Here is a 23,743-nt window from a genome sequence, read left to right as displayed (position 1 = left end):
TTCCGATTAGGTTGTATATTTTATTAACCTGCCTCTACATTTTTAAGAAAGTGAAATAAAAAAAGTGGTTTGTTTCCTAAAAGTATTGTTTCCTAAATCTCGGTAAAGCATCTTAGTAACCTTCAGAAGAAAAATAATTCATACAGTTCTTTATACACTATATGGAATATATATGAAACCTATGCATGACAGTGTCTGAAATATGAACCTTTTTTTCTAAAGTCCCAATAAAATGTTGACACTACAATTTTATATTACTAATCAATTCTTAGTCTGATTTTGACGGTTTTTAATAAAGCTTCATTGATTCCAGTGTATAAAATTGCTCCTGGCAAAAGAGGAACACACACGCTGATTGCTAAATATGCGGCAATTATCATATTCAGCGGCGTACTTTAATATATATTTATAGATGGATCTATCTATAATTTGGTTTAATTAAGTTGCATTGATTTTAATGACAGAAACAGACCTGAAAAAGGGACAAGTGTTATGCGAGCACTTCAAATGCTGCTCTGGTAGCTGACACACTGCAGTAACACTTCAATGGCTCTTTGTACTATTTGATGTGAGCCTTTTCTTTCCCAAACACACTAAGATGTACGTGATGACAAATGTAACTATAATCCTATGAAAGAAAAAAAATCTTGAAATGACTGTTGTTCTGTTTCTTTCGTACTCCTCTGACAAGCTAGCAAGGTTCTTTCATGGGAACATAACTGTGTACCTTTCTTTCTTTCATTGTGGGCATCCAAAGTAAAATGCCTTATAATCATACCCACAGAACAGAAACAAAATGTTCAGATTTCACCATACATCTGAATCTTTAGTGCATACACCCCAGACAGTGGCTCATGTTCCTCTTGACTTCAAAGAATGCTTTTGAAGCTAACTGAATAGGCAACATTACAGTGGTATACAGTACAATGTAGAGAACATTCAAGAGAAGTATATGATAACAAATGAAGCTATAATCCACATACTGTATAACTGTAGCAAAATAAAGTACATTAGTAATTGTATATATTGCATTGGCTGCATAGGGCAGTTTTCTAAATTTTTATTGAAACCCAAATCTGGGATTTCTTTTTAATGTTTTAAAGGTCTCCCTGATGTTATTTAAAAAAAACAGCTCAGGCTGCAATACTCGCCTTCAATCTGGGATGTCACCCACAGTACCATTTCTTTACCACTAGATGTCCACAGTCTTCTTGAATGCACAATGCCTCACATGATTCAAGACTGGGGATTCTACTGTAAATGGAAGAAATCTTGGAGGGGGGCGTTACCAAAGCACCCTACATTCACACTGTACTGGTGCAGAGAGGGGTGGCTGATGTCATCACTCTGCATCAGTATGGACCGCCTAGCCTGGAGAAGAAGCAATGAAGAAGACGACCCTGCAACATAATGTGATTGACCAGAAGTCTTCAGAAAAGGTAAGTATTTAAACAAGAAAAAAAATGCTGCCGGTGGGAGCCATAAGTGAGGGAGAAGGTGAATGATTTTGTGGCGGAGCCTGAAGCCCAGAGGTAGGCTTTAAGAACTAGCATGGTTTGCTCATTTACTAAACTGCTCATATAAAGCAGTTTTTTTTTTTCATTTTATTTAGGAAGTGGTATGATTAATGTGGTTTTGGCTGTAATAATAATGTGTAAATTATTTTTTTAGCAAGATTTTATCAAATTGAAGGATGATGGTATAACATTGTGCAAACTTCCAATGCAAAATTGGGTTCCATGTACTCACTCATAGGGTTTATTCTGTGTCTAGCCAGTGTGTGTTTACTGAGTGTGGTGCTTTCACTAGGAGTAGAGATAGATTTGTGTCCCTGCTTTGCTGGAACACAGAATCCATCCCTTCCCCCGTCAGAACGGAACTCTGCCTTGTTTACATAGAATCTGGCAACTGTTGTCTCAGCAGCATTATATGGGGAAGTTTTCAAAGAAATGTATAGCATGATACTATGGCTGGGACAAAGTTACCCAGCCTTTTCCAATGGTGATGAACGAAATTCACAAACAGAGGATGTTTAAGAATGCCCAAATACTTCTATTTAGTAATCGGAAGTACAGTGGTGTACAAGCACCAGTAATGTGACAGAAGAGACAGAAATATGAGTTCAGTAATCATAGTGTTACGTTGTCACTCTCCATATATGGAGGCCTTCAGACAGAACGTCATTAAGCTATGAATAATAGCCATGAACTACAGCTTACTGTAGCCTTCTGCATGTTTTTGATGTGGTCTTTAGGGCTAGTTTACGCTTGCTTCAAAACATGGCATCAAAAAAAGCTTTGTTAAAGCTCTCTGAACGCCAGTCAAAGCCCGTTACTAAATAAAAAGGTTAGCTTACAGGCCTGCTTACACCTTGCTTTTGCCTGGTGCTTCGATGAGGCTTCATGGTGCTTCAATTAGGCTTTGGTGGAGCTTTGATGGCTTTGGTGGGGCTTCAAGTGAGCTCTGCCATCTTTGGAGGCTTTGAAGACACTTTGAAGCACCACTGAAGCTACATGGGGGATACTTTTTGAAGTGAAGCCAAAGCAAAGCAAAAGCAGGTGTAAACAGGACTGTAAGCTAACCATTTTATTTAGTGACAGGAGCTTTGACTAGCATTCAGAGTGCTTTAACAAAGCCTGTCCGAAGCCTTATTCTGAAGCAACTGTAAACTAGCCGTTAATGTGTGTTGAAGCCGAAGCAAGTGTAAATGAGCCCTTACAGTCTCTATATTTATGGGACTAAATGTTGCTATGTTAATAAAGTCTTTTCTTATGGCCCATCTATCCTGTGAAACTGGTTCATTTTTGAAGCTTTGTGCTAAATAATTATTTGTGGCCGCAAAGTTCAACCACTTTACAAAGTCATTTGCCCTATTTTTTGCTGGGCACATTGGGTTTGATTTACTAAAGGCAAATAGACTGCAGTTGCTCCAGAGCTTTGTAAATGAGGTAAAGCTTCACTTTACAAAGAGTACCCAAGGAGGTGCAAGGAAAATAAAAAAACAGCATTTTTGCTTGCACATGATTGGACGATGGAAATCAGCAGAGCTTCTTATCACTTACTAAGCTCTGGAGAAACTGTACTTTGCAAAGTGCACAGTCTATTTGCCTTTACTATATCACCCCCATTGTGCTTGAGTGCATATATTGTTTCTCCCTTCATAGTACACAATTTGGTTAAAGTCCTCTATTATAATGTATCCCATCTCCAGAGGGGGGGAGATAAGAGCTTCCTGGAGAACAAGGCAAGCTTCTTATGTTCCCCCTAAAAGAGGAGTCCTTCATCACATATCCATTATTCGCTTCCTGTATCCACACCCAGAAGAATGCCAGTTCCATCGCTACTCCTCTCACCTGACATGAACATTGGCCAATCCAAAGTGAGAGCTGGTTTAAAGGGAGCTTTCAGACTGTGTGTGTGTTCTCAGATTGTGCGTCACACAAGTGTCATTGAAGTATTGTTTCACACTTTTAGTGAAATTACCATTACCCGTTGTGGGCGCCTAGCATTTGCATTTTTGTATATTTGCATACTTACAGTGTCTTGAAAAAGTATTCATACCCCTTAAAACCTTGAAATTTTGTCATGTTACAACCAAAAACGTAAATGTATTTTATTGGGGTTTTATGTGATAGACCAACACAAAGTGGCCCATAAGTGTGAAGTGGAAGGAAAATGATCTTCAATTTTTTTTTTACAAATAAATATGTAAAAAGTATGGCGTGCATTTGTATTCGGCCCTCCCTGAGTCAATACTTTGTAAAAACCACCTTTCACTGCAATTACAGCTGCAAGTCTTTTTGGTGATGTCTCTACCAGCTTTGCACATCTAGAGAGTGAACTTTTTCCCCATTCTTCTTTGCAAAATAGCTCAAGCTCTGTCAGATTGGATGGAGAGCATCTGTGAACAACTATTTGCAAGTCTTGCCACAGATTCTCAATTGAATTTAGGTCTAGACTTTGACTGGGCCATTGTAACACATGAATATGCTGATCTAAACCATTCCATTGTAGCTCTGGCTGTATGTTTAGGGTCATTGTCCTGCTGGAAGGTGAACCTCAGCCCCAGTCTCAAGTCTTTTGCAGACTATAACAGGTTTTCTTTTAAGATTGCCCTGTATTTGGCTCCATCCATCTTCCCATCAACTTTGACCAGCTTCCCTGTCCCTGCTGAAGAAAAGCATCCCCACAACATGATGCCGCCACCACTATGTTTCACGGTGGGGATGGTGTGTTCAGGGTGATGTGCAGTGTTAGTTTTCCGCCACACATAACGTTTTGCTTTTAGGCCAAAAAGTTCAATTTTGGTCTCATCTGACCAGAGCACCTTCTTCCACATGTTTTCTGTGTCCCCCACATGGCTGCTCGCAAACTGCAAATGAGACTTCTTATGGCTTTCTTTCAACAATGGCTTTCTTCTTGCCACTCTTCCATAAAGGCCAGTGGAGTACACGACTAATAGTTGTCCTGTGGACAGGTTCTCCCACCTGAGCTGTGGATCTCTGCAGCTCCTCCAGAGTTACCATGGGCCTCTTGGCTGCTTCTCTGATTAATGCTCTCCTGTCAGTTTAGGTGGGTGGCCATTTCTTGGTAGGTTTGCAGTTGTGCCATACTCTTTCCATTATCGGATGATGGATTGAACAGTGCTCCGTGAGATGCTCAAAGCTTGGGATATTTTTTTATAACCTAACCCTGCTTTAAACTTCTCCACAACTTTGTCCCTAACCTGTCTGGTGTGTTCCTTGGCTTTCGTGATGCTGTTTGTTCACTAAGGTTCTCTAACAAACCTCTGAGGGCTTCACAGAACAGCTGTATTTATACTGAGATTAACTTATACACAGTTGGACACTATTTACTAATTAGGTGACTTCTGAATGCAATTGGTTCCTCTAGATTTTAGTTAGGGGTATCAGAGTAAAGGGGGCTGAATACAAATGCACGCCACACTTTTCAAATATTTATTTGTAAAACATTTTGAAGACCATTTATCATTTTCCTTCCACTTCACAGCTACGTGCCACTTTGTGTTGGTCTATCACATAAAATCCCAATAAAATACATTTACGTTTTTGGTTGTAACATGACAAAATGTGGAAAGTTTCAAGGGGTATGAATACTTTTTCAAGGCACTGTACCTGTAGCCGTATCCTTCACTGTGGTTTGCCTAGCACTTTTCACCTTTTCTGTAAAATCTTTCAAGCATCCCAATGCCCTTCCCATGAATATCTTGCATTCATTCTAATAGAAAATGCATACAGTGCCCATCCTGTTGCATTAACCGATTGGAAGGATTTACAGACTGGACATGAAGTGCTGAACAAGGTGCATAGGGAGGATCACAGCAGAGCAGGCTTACACGTATTTGCACCTAATGTACGTAGCATAACGTAATTAAAAAATACCAGGGGCACTAAGGTCAAGCGTGCTATAAATCTGCTATATACCCTTTATAATGTTCACCTTTACAGAAAAACTGCCTATGCAGGTAGAGGGTGCTTGTAGAAAAAATAAATTGTGTAGTTTTGACCAAAGTTAAATTATGCCTTTGCTATAGGTGTAGGTCACTTATGTATCTCCCAATGCCTGACCAAAAAACTCTCTGAGATGTCACCATCCCAAACTGCCTTGTTGCTAGGTCATTGCTAAGGCACTTTCAGCTGATTCAAACCCCTTCACATGCTCTCTCTCTCTCTCTCTCCTGTCATAGTAGCTCTAAGCTCAGTGATGCTGCGACCAAGTTTGTGGACCACGTGTCTACAGGGGTTTGAGGGCTCATTCCTGCGATGGTGGGGGTGAGCAGTAATGGCTGGGATTTTCTTAGCAATGTCCTAGCAACAAGACAGGATAGATGAAGTCATCTCTGGGAGTTTTTCAGACAAGCTTCAGGAGGTATGTAAATGGCCTACACCTATAGCAAGGGTATTAGCCAATTTTAGGTAACGCTGCACAGTTTGTTTTTTATCTACAGAAGACCGTTACCAGCATAGGCAGTTTTTTTTTGGTAAAGGTGAACTAAGCTTTTAAACCAAAAATGTAATGCACCAGGCCCTGTAACAGTAATCTTTTTTAAATCCAGTAACTTGTTGCTGATAAACACTCCTATTCCCTACCCAGCCTGGGCTGGTGCAGTGTTAATCATTTAGAACATTCTTACAACTGAACAGAATCAAGCTGAAAATGGGCTTGGCCTAGAAATTAATAGTCTGGCTGGTGCTTGTATGTTAGAGGCATGGAGACCTCAAAAAACAGTAAGTATATTCCTTTCTATAGAGGCTGATTATCTTAAAGTAGTTAACCTCAGACATTTAATATGAACAAAGAATATCCTTTTATAGTGTGTGTTTGTCTCAATCCAGAGCACCAAGTGACATTTCTGTCTGCTGCCCTCTTCCTCTGCTATCTGCACAAGTTACTTCTGACACGTTTTCCTGACAACAAGAACAAAATAGTGATGGAGGGAGTTCTAGCACACAGCCTATGTTTGACAGCCTCAGCTCTGTTCAGGTGTGTCCCTTCCCTCCAATCAGCTGTCAGAGCTCCCCTCACTGAGATCTGCAGAGTGTAACTTCAGCTCCCCGCCCCCTGCTTTGAACAGCCATAGAGAAGAGAAGACTGCAGAATAACAGGTACAACTGATATAGGAAGATTTGTTTCATCTCTGTGTATCACCTGAGGCCAGCCACATCACTGGGTATATGTAAGGGTTTACAACCACCTTAAATAACATATGAGTTATAATCACTGATCAATTATATTGTAAACCATGCTTTGTACTTTTCTCTTTTCCATTGCTGTAAGATAGCCACAGATATAATTATATAAAGATCAATAAACATTAATAAAAGCATCATGTCTTTTTGCCATGACAAATGCCTATAAAAAAAATGCATAAATAAACTGGAACAAAACAGCTTATACATCCCAAAATTGTTTTCCATAAATTATGAAAAAAATGCATAAAATGATTAAATACATCATTCAAGTAGGCAGCGTTGCAAAGCAGGAATGTAAAAATTGTTCATGACTTGGAGATGCATACCTTCAGTCATAAAGAAATTCATTGCAGATTACCAGTACAAGAAATCATTATTTCAGCTGCGGTGTTTGCTTCATGTCAGCCTGTCACCAACGGGAATGATTTACTTAAAAGTATAACGAAATGCAAAACTTTTTTTGTTTTTAGAGAGCGTGGCAAGGGGTTAGAACCACTGTCAGGTTTTTATTGCCGTCTGTGTTCCCATTAGACGGATTCCAACGCACACGTTCCTACAGAAATGGCTATGAATATACAGTAAATGGGTGCTGATCTGAAGCGACCACTGGCTGGAACCGTGAATAGTCAGAGCAAGAGAATGTCACCAGCACACTATGGCTCCCCAGATCAGGTCCAAAGCTTTATTCAGCAATCACATCGTTACAGCAGATAGCAACATTTCAGAGCCTCGCAGGACCCCTTCATCAGGTATGTGATGATGGATTCACTCTCTTTTATTGTGCTGATCACCAATGTCACTGGGAATGAAAGTGAGGGTAAATCCAACATTTTGAGTTGCCACCAAATTAGGAATCATTAGTTCCTGTCTAAGAGGGGATTTCCCTCACATTGGAAAGATAGCTTCTCACTTCCTGTTGAGTCCACAGGACAGGAAGTGCAGGGCAACCTCTCTACTGAAAAAAGATGGCAAAAAAACTGACAACAGTTTTAACCCTCTCCTATTCCAGACATCTCAAGTCTCCCGTGAGGTGGGGGAGCCTCCTGGACACCCGCAAGTGCTGCCCGATATCCCGGCTGTGGGGCTGATCCTGGATGGTCCCCTGGTTCACAGCCAGGGAAGATTGGTGCAGCAGGAAGGACAGCTGTGAACACCGATCTCCCTGTATAGCTGACATCCGCTTCTCCTTCTCTCCCTCCCGCGGCTGTTGGCTAAAAAGCTATACAGGGAGATCGGTGATCACAGCTGTCCCTCCAGCTGCACCGATCATCCCTGACTGTTCCCTGTATCCTCCTCCTCCAGCCCCCCTCCGTGTCCCTCACCCCCCCTTCTTCCCCGGCTCCCTGTCCTCCTCCTCCAGCCCCCCCTCCGTGTCCCTCACCCCCCCTTCTTCACCGGCTCCCTGTTCTCCTCCTCCAGCCCCCCTCCATGTCCCTCACCCCCCCTTCTTCACCGGCTCCATGTCCTCCTCCTCCAGCCCCCCTCCGTGTCCCTCACCCCCCTTCTTCACCGGCTCCCTGTGCTCCTCCTCCAGCCCCCCTCCGTGTCCCTCACCCCCCCTTCTTCACCGGCTCCCTGTCCTCCTCCTCCAGCCCCCCTCCTTGTCCCTCACCCCCCCTTCTTCACCGGCTCCCTGTCCTCCTCCTCCAGCCCCCCTCCGTGTCCCTCACCCCCCCTTCTTCACCAGCTCGCTGTCCTCCTCCTCTAGCCCCCCTCCGTGTCCCTCACCCCCCTTCTTCACTGGCTCCCTGTCCTCCTCCTCCAGCCCCCCTCCGTGTCCCTCACCCCCCCTTCTTCACCGGCTCCCTGTCCTCCTCCTCCAGCCCCCCTCCCTGTCCCTCACCCCCCTTCTTCACCAGCTCCCTGTCCTCCTCCTCCAGCCCCCCTCAGTGTCCCTCACCCCCCCGTGTCCCTCACCCCCCCTTCTTCACCGGCTCCCTGTCCTACTCCTCCAGCCCCCCTCCGTGTCCCTCACCCCCCCTTCTTCACCGGCTCCCTGTCCTCCTCCTCCGCCCCCATTCCCTGCAGACGGCTTCCCTCCTCTCCCGCCAGCTGTGGGGATCTGTCAGGATGGCGAGCAGAGGAAGGGACCGGTCATTACCGGCCCCTAAATTTTCTGAATTGGACACAGTGAATGAGATCGCTCCTGTGTCCTGTGAAAACTGAGCAGAGTAACCTGTGTGTTACTCTGCTCAGTTTATGAATGGACAAGAGCCGCTGTCTTCTGTCTATTCATCTTCAATGCTGAGAAAGGGACTGGGGAATCAATGCCCTCAGTCCTTTTCCATGTCTCAAAGAGGAGATGGCAGGGCTCTGTTTAGACCCCTGATATCTCACCAAAGCCCCCTCCCCCCCAACAGAGTTGATTTAAAAAAATGCAAAAAATATTTACAAATAAATAAAATTGTAAACAAAAATTATAAAAATTAAATTATAAAAAATATATAAAATAAAAAACTACTGACACCACCCCCTGCCCTAACAACACTGTCCACTGCCCCAAACCCCTCCCCCCAAAAGCATTGTGAACAAAAAAAAATTAAAAATTAAAAAAAACAATATGTAAAAATAAAAACTACTGACTCCAGCCACTGCCCTACTGACACCGTCCACTGCCCTACTGACAACATCACTGCCACATACTCCCCACCCCCTCCCCCAGAAGCACTGTGAAAAAAAAAATTTAAAAGTTGATTTAAAGAAAATAATAAACAACAAAATTGTAAAAAATAGAGAAAATAATAAAAACAAAAAACTATCAACACACTGCTGCTACTGACACTGTCCACTACACCACCCCAAATCATTGTGAAAAACAAAAAATAAAAAAGTAAATTGTAAAATCATTTAAAAAATAGAATTGTAAAAAAATAGTAATAAAAATAAAGAACTACACCCTCCATTGCCATACTGACACCGCCCTCCACACCCTCTGCTGTAAGTCATCTCAGACTCTATTAAACCACACCCCATTTAAGCCACGCCCAATATGTAGCACGGTTTAAGCCACGACCACCTCCCTGGAATGAGTTTGCCACCTCCCTGAAATGAGTTGATCCCGTTTTTTCTGTTAATTTCTGTTGGTTTTACACTTTTTGATGTCGCATTCACTGGGACTTTTAGATACATTTTTTGTCACTGACACACTTTTTATTGGTTTCATTTATGACCTTTACTTATAAGCCACAGTGATACTTGTGGCAACTATTGTTTATACACATTTTTGGTTATAAGATTGTAAGCTCTAACGAGCAGGGCCCTCTGATTCCTCCTGTATTGAATTGCATTGTACTTGTATTGTCTGCCCTAATGTTGTAAAGCGCTGCGTAAACTGTCGGCGCTATATAAATCCTGTATAATAATAATAATAATAATAAGTTTTTTCTCCTTATGTCATTGTGACACTGTTTCCATTCAATACGATTTTCTACTTATTTGATTAGCGCCACACATCCTTGTTTACTTATATTTTTACAATTAGTTTGATTGTGGTGTTGGCTGCTTTGCTTTTAGAGTTAGCACGGCATTTCTCCCATTTACAAACAAAAGGTATATGCATAATTTAAAAAAAAAAATGTATGCAGTATCCCACAATGGTAGTGCATTACCTTGTGCTGCAACACATTGCAGCAGAGTTGTGCTGGGGTAATGTTTATCAAGATGCATTGCAGTAATGCATGTGTTACCCACAACACAAAAGTTCAATTCGGCACTCCTAGCAGTGCCCTCCCCGACCTGAATGCTTCTGTGTAGGGGATTAGAATAGGTTAATACTAAGCCAGATCCGAGTGCTTGCACCATTGGCATTAAAAATGGATTGAATGATTTGTTAATGTATAAATAGCTGCACTAGTTTGTGTCTTCTATATCTGCCTGGAGATCTAGATTTTTATCAGGATTAAGACTCATCTCTGACACGTACAGATCACCTACTGATGCAGAGAGGCATGCATGCAAAAAGCTTTCAAGTGATCAAGTCAAACATTCCTATAATTGAAATGAGCAACTAAACTTATACCTAGCAATTCTTAGGATACGCAAAACATCTTATTAACCTTCAAATACAAGCAGATAAATAATTCCTATTCCTTATTCCTCGGTTGTAAGAATAGAGAAGGTAAATATCACCCAACCTCAAAAGGCCAAGAAATGTCTTTTTGGTATTTAACTTGAATTCACAGAGTGAATAAACTGATTTAAAAAAGTACGGGATGTTTTTCTCAACTTTGAACGTCCTTCCAGGTTGGATAACCCAATCATAAAAATAATTTTTAGACTCTAAGGAGACTCTACATCCGACTGAAAATACCATGTCCACACTGTGTGCCAGAAGCACATTCTTCTTACCTAAATTATATATTGTTTGTTTATGTGTGGGAATGACTGACCCCCATAAATCAACCTCCTATACAGTGGTGTTTGTAGGCTGATGGCTAAAGCCCAACTATAGTGACATAACCGTCACCTTTATATTTGTCTATGATTCTGCACGGCATCACATTTCACATAGCTAGAACACTAGTGACTTTTGGTCTTGCCATTCAGGATCTAGGAGAACAAAACTGTATACAAACCATAGAGCACACATGGTAAATTATTTAGTGGCCATCCGTCTTCAGGAGTACAGGACCAGCTGCTTCTAGTCCTCAGAATAACCTCTCAGAACTAAAAGGATACAGAAAAGATTTCCAACTTTCAAAGGGTCAGATCATATCCTAGATAGGGGGTCCTTACAGCAACACCAGGTGCTGCAATGAAGGTTCAGGGTGTGAGATCTTTTTCGTGAAGGACATTGATTAATTGAGTCCTTAACACATAATTATGTCTGGCTTCAAGCTGAACCTATTGACAGTTTAAAGTTGAGAGAAGATAATCATTGTACAGTGGCCAATACTGTAATGCCCCGTACACACGGTCAGACTTTGTTCGGACATTCCGACAAAGAAATCCTAGGATTTTTTCCAACGGATGTTGGCTCAAACTTGTCTTGCATACACACGGTCACACAAAGTTGTTGGAAAATCCGATTGTTCTAAACGCGGTGACGTAAAACATGTATGTCGGGACTATAAACGGGGCAGTGGCCAATAGCTTTCATCTCTTTATTTATTCTGAGCATGCATGGCACTTTGTCCGTTGGATTTGTGTACACACGATCGGAATTTCCGACAATGGATTTTGTTGTCGGAAAATTTTATATCCTGCTCTCAAACTTTGTGTGTCGGAAAATCCGATGGAAAATGTGTGATGGAGCCTACACACGGTCAGAATTTCCGACAACAAGGTCCTATCACACATTTTCCATCGGAAAATCCGACCGTGTGTACAGGGCATTACAAATAATGTCAATAACTAGGATGTTGGAAATTAATAGTTAAAACATGGCTCTAATTAAGTAGGGGTAGAGTGATATGACTGAAAAATGCACAATGACATTATTACCTGATGCTATATAAGATGCATGTGCAGAAGAACAAGCTTGGTATTTCTGGGGCACAGGAGGGATACACTAATTCATGATTTTAATCTTATTCCCAAACCACACACATCTTGTATATAATTTTATAAGCATACCATTCATTCTATTGGTGGAATATTGATTTCATATGTTTAGGATACCCCACATCTTACTCAGCAGACCACAGAACAGGCGACCATCATTGTAGCACTAAGTCAGTCCCGCATATGTAAGTAATGTTCATATCACACATGTGAGGTATCACCACGTGTGTTAGAGCAAGAGCAACAATTCTAGCACTAGACCTCCTCTGTAAATCTAAACTGGTAACCTGTAAAAAATTGTAAAGCGTCGCTTTTTGGAGATCTTTAAGTAACAAAGTTTGGCGCCATTCCACAAGTGTGCGCAATTTTAAAGCATGACATGTTGGGTATCTATTTACTTGGCGTAACATCATCTTTCACGTTATATCAAAAATTTGGCTAACTTTACTGTTTTGTTATTTTTCAAAAAAAGCATTTGAAAAATTGTTGCGCAAATACCGTGTGATATAAAAAGTTGTAACAACCGCCATTTTATTCCCTAGGGTGTCTGCTAAAAACATATATAATGTTTGGGGGTTCTGAGTAATTTTCTAGAAAAAAAATGATGATTTTTACATGTAGAAGAGGAGTGCCAGAATAGGCTCGGTATGGAAGAGGTTAACCAGCTAGCTGCCATAACCCCGGTATCCACTTCTTCAGCAGGCGGTCCGCTTTCAGATAAAAGTGGTCTCAGCAGCGGATTCTCTGCAAGATCACTTTTATTGGTGGCGGGAGAGAGGGGCCCCCCTCCCGCCATGCTCGGGTGCCCTCCAGAGCCACCGGCAGCAGCGGAGGCAATCAGATCCTGTCTCCTGTTCCATACCATTGCAGGGCGGAAGCGACGTCAAAACATCACTTCCACCCATAGCTCTTAAAGGGACTTTTTTTTTTTTTGATTTTGTCATTTTTTTATTGCATTTTAGTGTAAATGTGAGATCTGAGGTCTTTTTGACCACAGATCTCAAATTTAAGAGGTCCTGTCATGCTTTTTTCTATTACAAAGGATGTTTACAATACCTTACCTTATCTTATGTTTACAGTACTCTTACCTTCTAACAATTTAAATTATTGGTCTATTTGATTATTCCTCTCTATAAGCTCATCTATCTTAGTTGCAACTGTCCTAAAAAAAATTGACAAAATCTGGTCTTGCTGGCTGATGTGTAATCTGTTCAATAGCTCCCCGTTATTTTCTAAAATTGCCTCCACCCTTCCTGCTGGAGGGATCTTTGTATGGTATTGTACTATTTTCTCCTGTACGAAGCTTTATATTTCTGTGTGTCAACTGCCTATGTAGTACTCATCAAGCCTGTTATGTGTGAGGAATATTGTATTACACTTTGTATTACAATATCTTATTGCTAAAATCTCTCTGTATGCCATTCTGTGATCCATCAACGTTAAATAAATGTCTCTATTCTGTGCCCACTACGTACTGTATTGTATGCATGACGTCAGAAAACCCAATAAAACGTTACTGTTGAAAAGCAATTCTTATTTCCCACTGTACTGTGCTGTGAAATGACAATTGCTTTAAGTGTTCTGTATCCGGGTACAGATAATGTCTCATTTAACAATGGAACTTCCCACACACGCAAAGGTATATATATATATATATATATATATATATATATATATATATATATGTAAAGAGAATTTACAGAAATGGAAACCTGTGGAAAATGTCACGTCATGCCAAATTTAAAACAGACAAATTGGTATAGTTCCATCCTTATACCGTTTTAAAGACATAATAGATGTATAGAGCACATCTTTTTAAATTTATTTTAGACCTAAATATCTAAATATTGTCAGACTGGAAAGAAACAGGAACTCTTCACATTATTCCCCTGACTGGGCACCCTCTGGTGTCTATACCCTAATTTTTTTTTTATACTTACCTGTTGCTTTCAACAGCATTGCCACCCCAAAATGTTGCCTTTCAGCAATACTCAATAATTGCATTGAGGCCTTCCAATTGACTGCTGAGGCTCTAAGCACTGTATTTTGGGGATGTGCCCTTGCCCCACCCATAATAATAGGGATCATGGGCTTTTTCTGAGCAGTGATGGGGATCAGAGCAGTGCTATAGGTAAGTATAGACAGTAAAGGATACCTAGCAAAGAGTGGGGGTGGTTTGGGTATCTTTTACCAATGTGTTTCCTTTGTGAGAAACCATTTTCTAATTTGTATTAAGCTAGAAAAGTGAATCTCAGTATTTATTTAAAATAAACGCCATTCAGTTAGCAACAAATATTTAGAATATTTTAAAATGCAAACTCAAATGTCTGGCATTCTTGAGCACGCTATGATGTAACTGTCAGCTCTGTTATTATCTCAGTTACAGCTAGTGAACCTAGCTCTGTAAGGGTTAGAATAATACAGTCCCAATTAATCACGTCTTGGCACCCTAGATGTAGGCAGATACAGTGAGCAAGATATGGACACCAGCAATTTCCAGACCTCTTCTGGTTTCTTAAAGAGACAGAGGTAAAAATAGATCTCATCTGATAACATGACTTCAGCTTTGCCATGCACATAATAGGTAATCATATCAATGTAAAAGGCTATGATATTAATTTTGACGAAATGGATTGTAGCAGTACTCTATGTCTTCAAATATAAGCTCACAACTGCATTTATTACTATTATTATTATTATTATTAAGCCATTACGATAATTATCATGCCTTGAATGTAGCATACACTGCATATGCACTACTAGGCAGAATGTAAATGAAAACACAAATAGAGCTTTCTTTTGGTGGTATTTAATCACCACTGGGTATTTTTTTTATACGATATAAACAAAAAAAAGACCAAAAATGTTGAAAAAAAAGTACGTTTTTTTACTTTCTGCTAAAAAAAATATATCCAATAAAAAAGTAAAAAAATGTATTTGTATTGCTACATGTCAATATATGAGTGTATATTGATTGGTTTGTGTGAAAGTTATAGCGTCTACTATCTATATGGTATATATATATATATATATATATATATATATATATATATTTATGGTCGGAGCCCTCCGTCCTGATAGATATGAAACACATAAACACGTCACAAGACTAACAACATAAATAGACCTGAAGTGTGCCCTGGCCTGCTGTATGGTAAACCCAGATCTGCTGGGCGGTATGCCAGAGAAGGGCGCATACCTTAAGAAAGTAATGGATATTTCTGTAGAGAAATTGTTTGAAGAGAAGTGCCTTGAGAAGGGGAATGGGTGGGTGGGTACCGCGCACTGGAACTGACACAGACCATTGTGGATGGTCTGGCTATATACCCTCCGGGCTCCTCCCATAATTTCAGGCCGGTAAACCGGCCTTCCTATATATATATAGTAATTTTTTTATACTAGTATTATTATTATTATACAGGATTTATATAGCGCCAACAGTTTACGCAGCGCTTTACAATATAATGGTGGTGATCAGTGACTTTTAATGGGACAGCAATAGTGTGGTGGGAAAATCTGACACTAACTGATGTTGACATCACCAGTGACATTAATACAGTGATCGGTGCTAAGAATGCACGCTGTCACTATGCTAATGACAATGCCTGGGAAGGGGTTAACATCTGGGGCGATCAAGGGGTTAAATGTGTGCCTAAAAATGTGTAATGTGTGCTGATTTTTACTAAATGTCTCTTTGTTTCTTATCCCTACTTTGAGAGAGATTGTGGCCTCTGTACAGAGCCCTGTGTTGATTGTCAACACAGGGCTCTGGGCTGTGATTGCGCACAGCTGATCCGCATGTTTCAGCAATGAATCATTGGCATCAAGGACTATGAATCAAGGACAATCAATTTAAAGCCCAACTTCAGCTAATACATTTTAAAGTGTATGGCAAACAAATGTTATTATTTTTTTTGTGTTAGATAGAGTGTAGGAGGATTAGAACTCTGACTGTTTTTACCGCTATCCAGGGATCCCTTAGAGAGATTTTTCAGCACCTTCCCTCCTAGTGACAACAGTTTTACCAGAGAGGAATTGAGTAAAACTCTTTATACAAACAGAATAAAACATTAGACAATGGGTCCTAGGCTTCCCCTACAATATAAAAAATTCTTATTTCTGTCTGTTATTCTGTTGAAGAGTACCCCTCACTTCCTGTCTAGTAAAATGTTCTCAGCAGGACAAGGAATAAAGAGGTATTCCTTAAAGTGGAACTTTACCCAAAACAGCTTGATAAAAATAATGTTCTTTAGCAAGAAACATACATTCCACATTAATAATTACCGGTATGTTACCAAAATTAGTGTGTGCTGTAAATTGCCTCCAGAAATGTTACTTATTCTTGTTGCCAGAGGCTGTCATTTTGCTGCAGCCCAGGGCCCCTGAGCAGCAGTAAATCTTTAGGTTCTCAGCAGATGGGTCTCTAAGAATGGATTTTAAACAGTATAGGCATTTATTTTTTATGTTTTGCAGAGCTATACTGGCAAAGTAACGATCTAGCAGGGCTTAATTTTTTGACCAAAGTTTCACTTTAATCGGAGCCCTGGAATTAGAGCAACTTTTTCTGGACAGCTTGACCTGTTTAAAGTGTGGAAAAATAACGGTTCTACAGGCAGGATCAACAGGTAATAAAACTATGTTACAGGAGGACTCAGAAAAACAAAAAATGCTGTTCTAATGCTATTGACAGATTGTATCTACTATGCATGTCGTGTTTTATTTTGCCCATTATTCACTCCTGCCAAAATTGTATACTTGAAAGAAATAATTACTATTGCTGTTCTTGCATCATCCTAAGTGAAATGAAATCCAAACTTCTGAAAAGCCACAACACATGCTATACAATTTAATCAAATACTGTCAAGTGACTCCAATGAATGTTAATGTTAGCTTTCCTTTTAAGTTTTTATTTTATTGTTTTAGTGACATAGTTATACAACCATGTGTTCAATTTACAATCTTTTAAAAAGATTGTAAAACTAGTTCATTCAAGGGTTTATTAAATATTTAAAAGTTCTTTCAAATGTTCTGTATATTTTTACAGGAGAATAAAGTGTCAGTAATATTAAAAGAACATAAAAAGTAAAAAAATAAAATAAATGTACTTACACTTGCTACAACATTCAAACTGAGAATTATTATAAGTGCATTATTAGCACTTTATGTAATTTAGCTGATAATTAAGATGTTTGCTTAGGGGTGGAGAGTGGAATTGTTAGTGAATGTAATATAAAATGTAATGTGGCAATCAAGCAGGATCGTATATTTACAGGCATCTAAATACAGTACTATTTGTTATCAGTTAAACTGGCATGGTGTCTTAGCTTAGATTGCTTCCACATTAGATACTTCACCTAAATAATCCTTGGTTTTTATCAGTAAATTTATTTTGCTAGGAGGACCACAAGATTAACTACATTAAATTAAATAGGAAGTGCTTCCTTCTGAGCCCATATCATAGGAACATTTGGACCATTTTATGAGTAGGCCTTCCACCCTATCTTACATGCCACCTAGCTAACACAAAAACCATGGCAATGCCAAGACAAAGATAGAGCTTCAAGATCTGTGGAGTTACAAGCCATGGTATGCACCCTTGGATTACCAGTTCCACATAGGTTAATTTCTTTCTCTTGCCATCCAGTTCCATGGCTTCTTGCATGTTTATGCCAATGGGTTTGCATGATTTGTGATCTGGTGACCAGGGTGGATTGTTATACACAATTAGTGGATCCAGGGCATCTGCCCCTTTATATTGAGAAATATAGTATATGATGTTGGAACAGAAACAAAGTATGTGACCACTATAATTTCTGTATATGCTAACAGTTTAAATTTTTTTCTAATTGGAAAGATTAAATGTGTACTGTACATTTTTTGGTATCTTCACAGAGCAAGTAATCAAGGAATTTCTGTTTATCAAGTTTACTAATTAAACAGAGATAGTGTTGAAGTGCTCATTGTAACAAAAACTTTCAGCATAAATAGAATCTTTTCTAGAATACATTCTGTGAGCCCACAACAAATACACACTGTTTAATGTGAATTTGATAAGCTGCATCTTCCATCTCTCCTAGTGTCTGTTCATTTGTTGATTTCATTCCAGGCTTGCTCTACCAGTAAAATAAATGTGTTAATGTAATTCTTCTGTCCCAATCCTCCTGTAATAATACACATTCTATGCAATCACAGATTCTTGCTACAGGATCAGTTTTTAGATTGCATTATTCCATGACACAAAATCCCACTGTCCAAAAACAAATGGATGGATTCAATACAAGGAAGTGACTGAGATCTGCTACATGAGCCATAGAAATATTCATTTTACTCATGGCATCAAAGTGACGCTTTTTGGTGGTATAGATTTCCAATAATGATTTCATTTTTTATACCTTTAAAAGCCCGTACACACGATCGGACTTTTTGACAACAAACATGCAAATTAGCTGTTTTAAGGCAACATATGACCGTGTGTATGCTCCATCAGACAAACCTTTTCAGTTTTCATCGGACTTTTGTTGGCTGTGCGAACGGACAAACTATCCGATGGAGCAAAGTCCAATCGTGTGTACACAAAACCATCGGACTTCTGTACAAACTACAAACACGCATGCTTAGAATCAATGCAAAAGATCAGACAACAATACAGAAGTTGACCAAAGGGTGGCGCCAGAGAATTGAACATCCTCTTTTTGAAGTGTCGTCAGTGCGTTGAAACGTCACTACGTTCGTGTTTGTCGCCGAAAAAGTCCTGCCGTGTGTATGCTTAATTAGTTTACGGCCAACGCCCTTTGTAGAAAAATCCACGGGAAAGTTTGTACAAAGTCCGTTGTGTGTATGAGGCTTTATTAGCAAAAATACATTTTAAAAAAGAAAAACATATGCTTTTTTCCCGTTTCACCAGCGATAGTATTAAAGCTGAAGTTTATGTTTCTTTGGGATACAGCACCATACATATTATGTGTAATGGTATGCATTTCAATAAGTACAGGCAGCTGCTTCTGCTACAAACCCTCCCTGCAGTGCCTCACTTTTTGCATTGAGTTAACTGCGGCTGCTGTTACTGAGAAAAGTTGCATCTTTTGCCAGCCCCACTCTGCCCTCTCCACTATTTATGGAACGCCTATTACTACACTCCCACAATGCATGAAGTTCTTTAAATGGGCAATGAAATTCTTTCATTCAACTGCTCCACTGCCCATTCACAGAATGTGATACATTGTGGGAGTTTAGTAATACACATTCTGTGAATGACAGAGGGGGCAGAAGGGGGCAGGTGAGTGGTGGAACTTTTCTCAGTAGCAGCAGATGCAGTTAATTGTCACAGTGCTGGAAGATAGCCAAATATGACAGTATCCTGCAGCTCCAAATAGGCCATATTAATTCGCTATTTTCACACACCTGGGTGAGCTCAAGGTGCAGTGCACTGCACCCCAAACCCACCCTTTCTTAAAGCCAATTAGAGCCTCATCATTAGAGGCTCTAATTGTGTGCTTAAAAAAAAAAACCCTATTGAAATCCATGTATCCAGTGCCCTGCATGTAGATCAGGAGCCAGGTGCATGGATTAGGGGGGCGGCGCCCCTGCGCCCCTAATGGATGGGCTGCCACTGGTTAGACATTAATACTAAAAAAAAAAAAAGGAACAAAACAGTTGTGTAAAGAGAATATAATGTAGGATTAGTAGGTTGCTATGCAAAAAGTCTCATGATAACGCAGTAAACAAAATATAAACACAAAAAATGCAAGGGGATTTTCTTATAAATTCCATTTGAAGCAGAGAAATGGAAAGTGCTTACATTCAATGCAATTTGTAACGATGAATGTTTAAGAGGCATTACAATCAAAATTATGTCTAATTAAACCACAAACATCACCAGTACATTTTTAACATACAAAACATGTACAAGCATTGACTCATTCAAAACATAGCAAAAAAGTATTATGAAAACGCATTTCTACTTTTTCTGTGTTTATTGATGAAACAAAAAATCTATTCATTCTAAGCCTCAACTGATCAGTATTCCAGCAACCATGGGTCATTAAAAAAGTGTGTGTAATGCTTTCAAATGCAATTTAACACAAAAATAGAATCCCCCATCTGCATAAAACCGATGCTAACCTTACAACCATTGCATACAATTGTACTAAGATAAACAAAGCTGAACCAGAACATTAAACAGTTAAGGCCCGTACACACGATACGAAAATCTGATGGAAAAATTCATACGACGAGCTGTCTTCCGGACCGTTAGTACGGTGCTTTCGACAGCCGATTTTGCTTTTTCGTCAGACAAAAGCTGGATGTGCAACATTTTTGTTGGATTTGACCTAAACGTCTGACTTTCGTTTCATTAGTATGGTTTTTGTACAAAAAAAAATCATAAGAGCAAGACTACGCATGCTCAGAAACAAAAGAATACATATAAAACTATTCAACACATTACGTCACTTCTGACGTATTCTTTCATACGAAAATTTTCATATTGTGAGTAACCTCTTCCCTTTCCACATGAGACTAGCATGCAACAAAAAATGGACGTTCGGTTGTCCGAATATCTTAGCGTGTGTACAATGCTTTAGACTAGAATACATTGGACTAGACTTGGGAGTTTCTCAGTATTCCCCTCTGCTTTATAATTTTACTTCTTTAACTTCTAGTGGAAAATGCAGGCCCTTCTCTGTATTCTAGTCAAGTGATCTATGCTCGCATAGTAGAGTAATGATCACACCCCTCAACACAAACACTTGGGGTGCTGATGGAGGTGTGTCTGGCCTGGTCTGTTAGATAAGGGTCCTTTCACACTGGGGCGGTTTGCAGGCGCTATTGCGCTAATAATAGCGCCTGCAAACTGACCCGAAAGTGCCGCTGCTTTCATTCCAGTGTGAAAGCCCCAAGCGGTGCGCTGGCAGGACGGTAAAAAAAGTCCTGCTAGCAGCATCTTCGGAGCAGTGAAGGAGCGGAGTGTATACCGCTCCTTCACTGCTCCTGCCCATTAAAATCAATGGGACGGCTCGGCTATACCGCCGGCAAAGCGCCTCTGCAGAGGTGCTTTGCAGTGGTTTTTAACCATTTCTCGGCCGCTAGCGGGGGTAAAACCGCCCTGCTAGCGGCCGCATACTGACGGTAAAGCGCCGCTTACAATAGCGGCACTTTACCACCGACGCCTGCCCCAGTGAGAAAGGGCCCTTAAGGAGTACACTGACCCACATAGACAAACTATGGGTGGGTATTTTTAGACACACTGTACTATTGCTATAAGGGCTCGCACACATGGGCATTTTTTGGCTTACAACATAAAATTTGGGGGTATTTCCAGGCCCAGGATACACAGTTGCCATGTACAGCTAACCATTGTAATGAATGGCTGTATGCGGGTGTAAGCAGGTTTATGCCACTGCAGGTGCAAACCCACTCATGCTTAAAGCCAGATGCCCCTGGACGTAGACTATCTCTGTCAAGGGTTTTGCACCCATATGCATGTGCAGGTTTACTCACGTAGTGGTGTGAACCCACATACAGCTATTCATCACTATGAGTGTCAGTACAAGGCAGTTCCGTATCCTGGGTGTGGAAATTTGCCTGCAATTGATGTTGTGTGTTAATAAGCACCCCTGTATATGAATCCTAAGAATTAATGAAAGTAGGACTAAGAAAATGGAGGCTGTATAACTGAATATTTTTGTTTATGTGACATCAATTGGGCTCTAATCATGACTACCCAACCTATCATGTTACACATGCATTTTCAGTTTGTTTGCTTTTCATGTTGTCTCTATACCACTCTGTAGCTAGGGGATAATCTTGCAGTTAGTCCCACCTACTCTTCATCATGCTTCAACCTCCATTCATCACATGTACTGTATTCTGCTGGAGATAGATACACTATGATTGTTTGACCTAACTGATGTTCACCTGTTATGATCTGCACAATTTTTTGATTTAAAGCTTTCTACGATCTGCAAGATGTCATTTGGATCAAGTCATTGTCTGCCAAGCTACTGTGACTGTAAGTTAAGCTTTCTCACCACAACTTGATCAGTTTTAGAGACCACACTTTCAGTGCTTAGATTGCAAAAGCAGAACACAACCTCTAAATTCTCATTCTGTGACAAACAAATGATTAGGACATACTGTATATGGAAACATATCCCATGCTCATGTGAATCACACAAGTGTTCAAGTTCACAGTGCAGACATGCTTTACTTCTGCTGATGCCTCCACAAAAGGAGATCTTGCAAGAATTTAGAACATATCCTTGTGTAATAAAGAGCACCTCTGACAGAGGCAGTTCAGAAATTCTATACACCAATAATTGGAAACAAATCCCAAAATCAGGATCCTTGTTTGCTTTTATTGAGTAGTCTATGGTTAGCCTGAGTTCTGCTGATTGAGTAACCATAAAGTCCCGTACACACGGGCCGAATATCGGGAGACATCAGGCGGCTAAAGAAAAAAACGTCCGTCATTCGGCCAATCAGCGCTCACAGTCAATTAGGGCTGAAACAACTAATCGATTAATAGGCAACTAATCGATTATGAAAATAGTTGTCAACTATTTTCATAATCGATTAATCGGCCAGCTGATTAGTTGGCCTGCATACAGAATGCATTATTTGTTTACATATCAGGAAATACAGTGCAGCACACATACAGCTCAGTACACCATCCATACATGTCAGTAATTGCCTGAGAACTTGTGAATGTGTGGTGTGAGAAGCAATGCCTCATGGAACATGTAGTCCTGGGCAGGAAGTGAGTGGGTCTAAAGGCAGATGTTTTTTACCTTGCTATAGGGGCACGCTATTCTATAATTTGCAGCTTGCTATGGGGGCATCTAAAGACAGGAGGAGCCAGAAGCATCAGTGGGGGACCCCAGAAGAGAAGAATCGGGGCTGCTCTGTGCAAAACTATTACACAGAGCAGGTAAGTATAACATGTTTTTAAAAAGAAAAAAAAATACTTTAAAGACCGCGCAGGGAAGATCCGCATCTGCACATTACGTGAGGGCAGGGCACATTTCAAGGCAGCAGGGCACATTACATGGGGGCAGGGCACATTACATGGGGGCAGGGCACATTAAGTGGGAGCAGGGCACATTAAGTGGGAGCAAGGCACATTATGTGGGAGCAGGGCACATTATATGCACCCCAGTGTGAAAGGAATCTAAATAAAAAAATGAGATCTCTGAGTCTGATGATATTTACCAGATTCAACCTCCAATAGTATATACAGTATATCTCTTCTGTCTGTTATTCTCAGAGTGGATTAGAGATTTTGCTCCCTAATCATATAGTTGGTTATTTATATTTACCACTGCATATAGATTTTTAAGAATAAATTGCCTTTTTTTAAACTTTACATATTAAATTATACACCACACGTTTTTAAGGTTATTATCCGATTAATCGAAACAATAATCGGCCAACTAATCGATTATGAAAATAATCGTTAGTTGCAGCTCTACAGTCAATGGTGAAAAGCGCTGGTCGGAGTGTTCTGGCGGGGGACCGTCCCCCTGTTAGAA

General features: G+C 40.2%; 1 protein-coding gene across 2 annotated transcripts in view; it reads right to left on the bottom strand.

Annotated features, from left to right (window-relative positions):
• Positions 1-23,743, bottom strand: part of PARD3B (par-3 family cell polarity regulator beta) — a 2,266,259-nt gene that overhangs the window by 254,965 nt on the left and 1,987,551 nt on the right. The window lies entirely within an intron of this gene.

The sequence above is a fragment of the Aquarana catesbeiana genome, linkage group LG06 (genome assembly GCF_042186555.1).
Source record: "Aquarana catesbeiana isolate 2022-GZ linkage group LG06, ASM4218655v1, whole genome shotgun sequence".
NCBI lineage: Eukaryota > Metazoa > Chordata > Amphibia > Anura > Ranidae > Aquarana > Aquarana catesbeiana.
The sequence above is the reverse complement of the archived record's forward strand: the minus strand, read 5'-3'. Positions and strand labels throughout refer to the sequence as shown.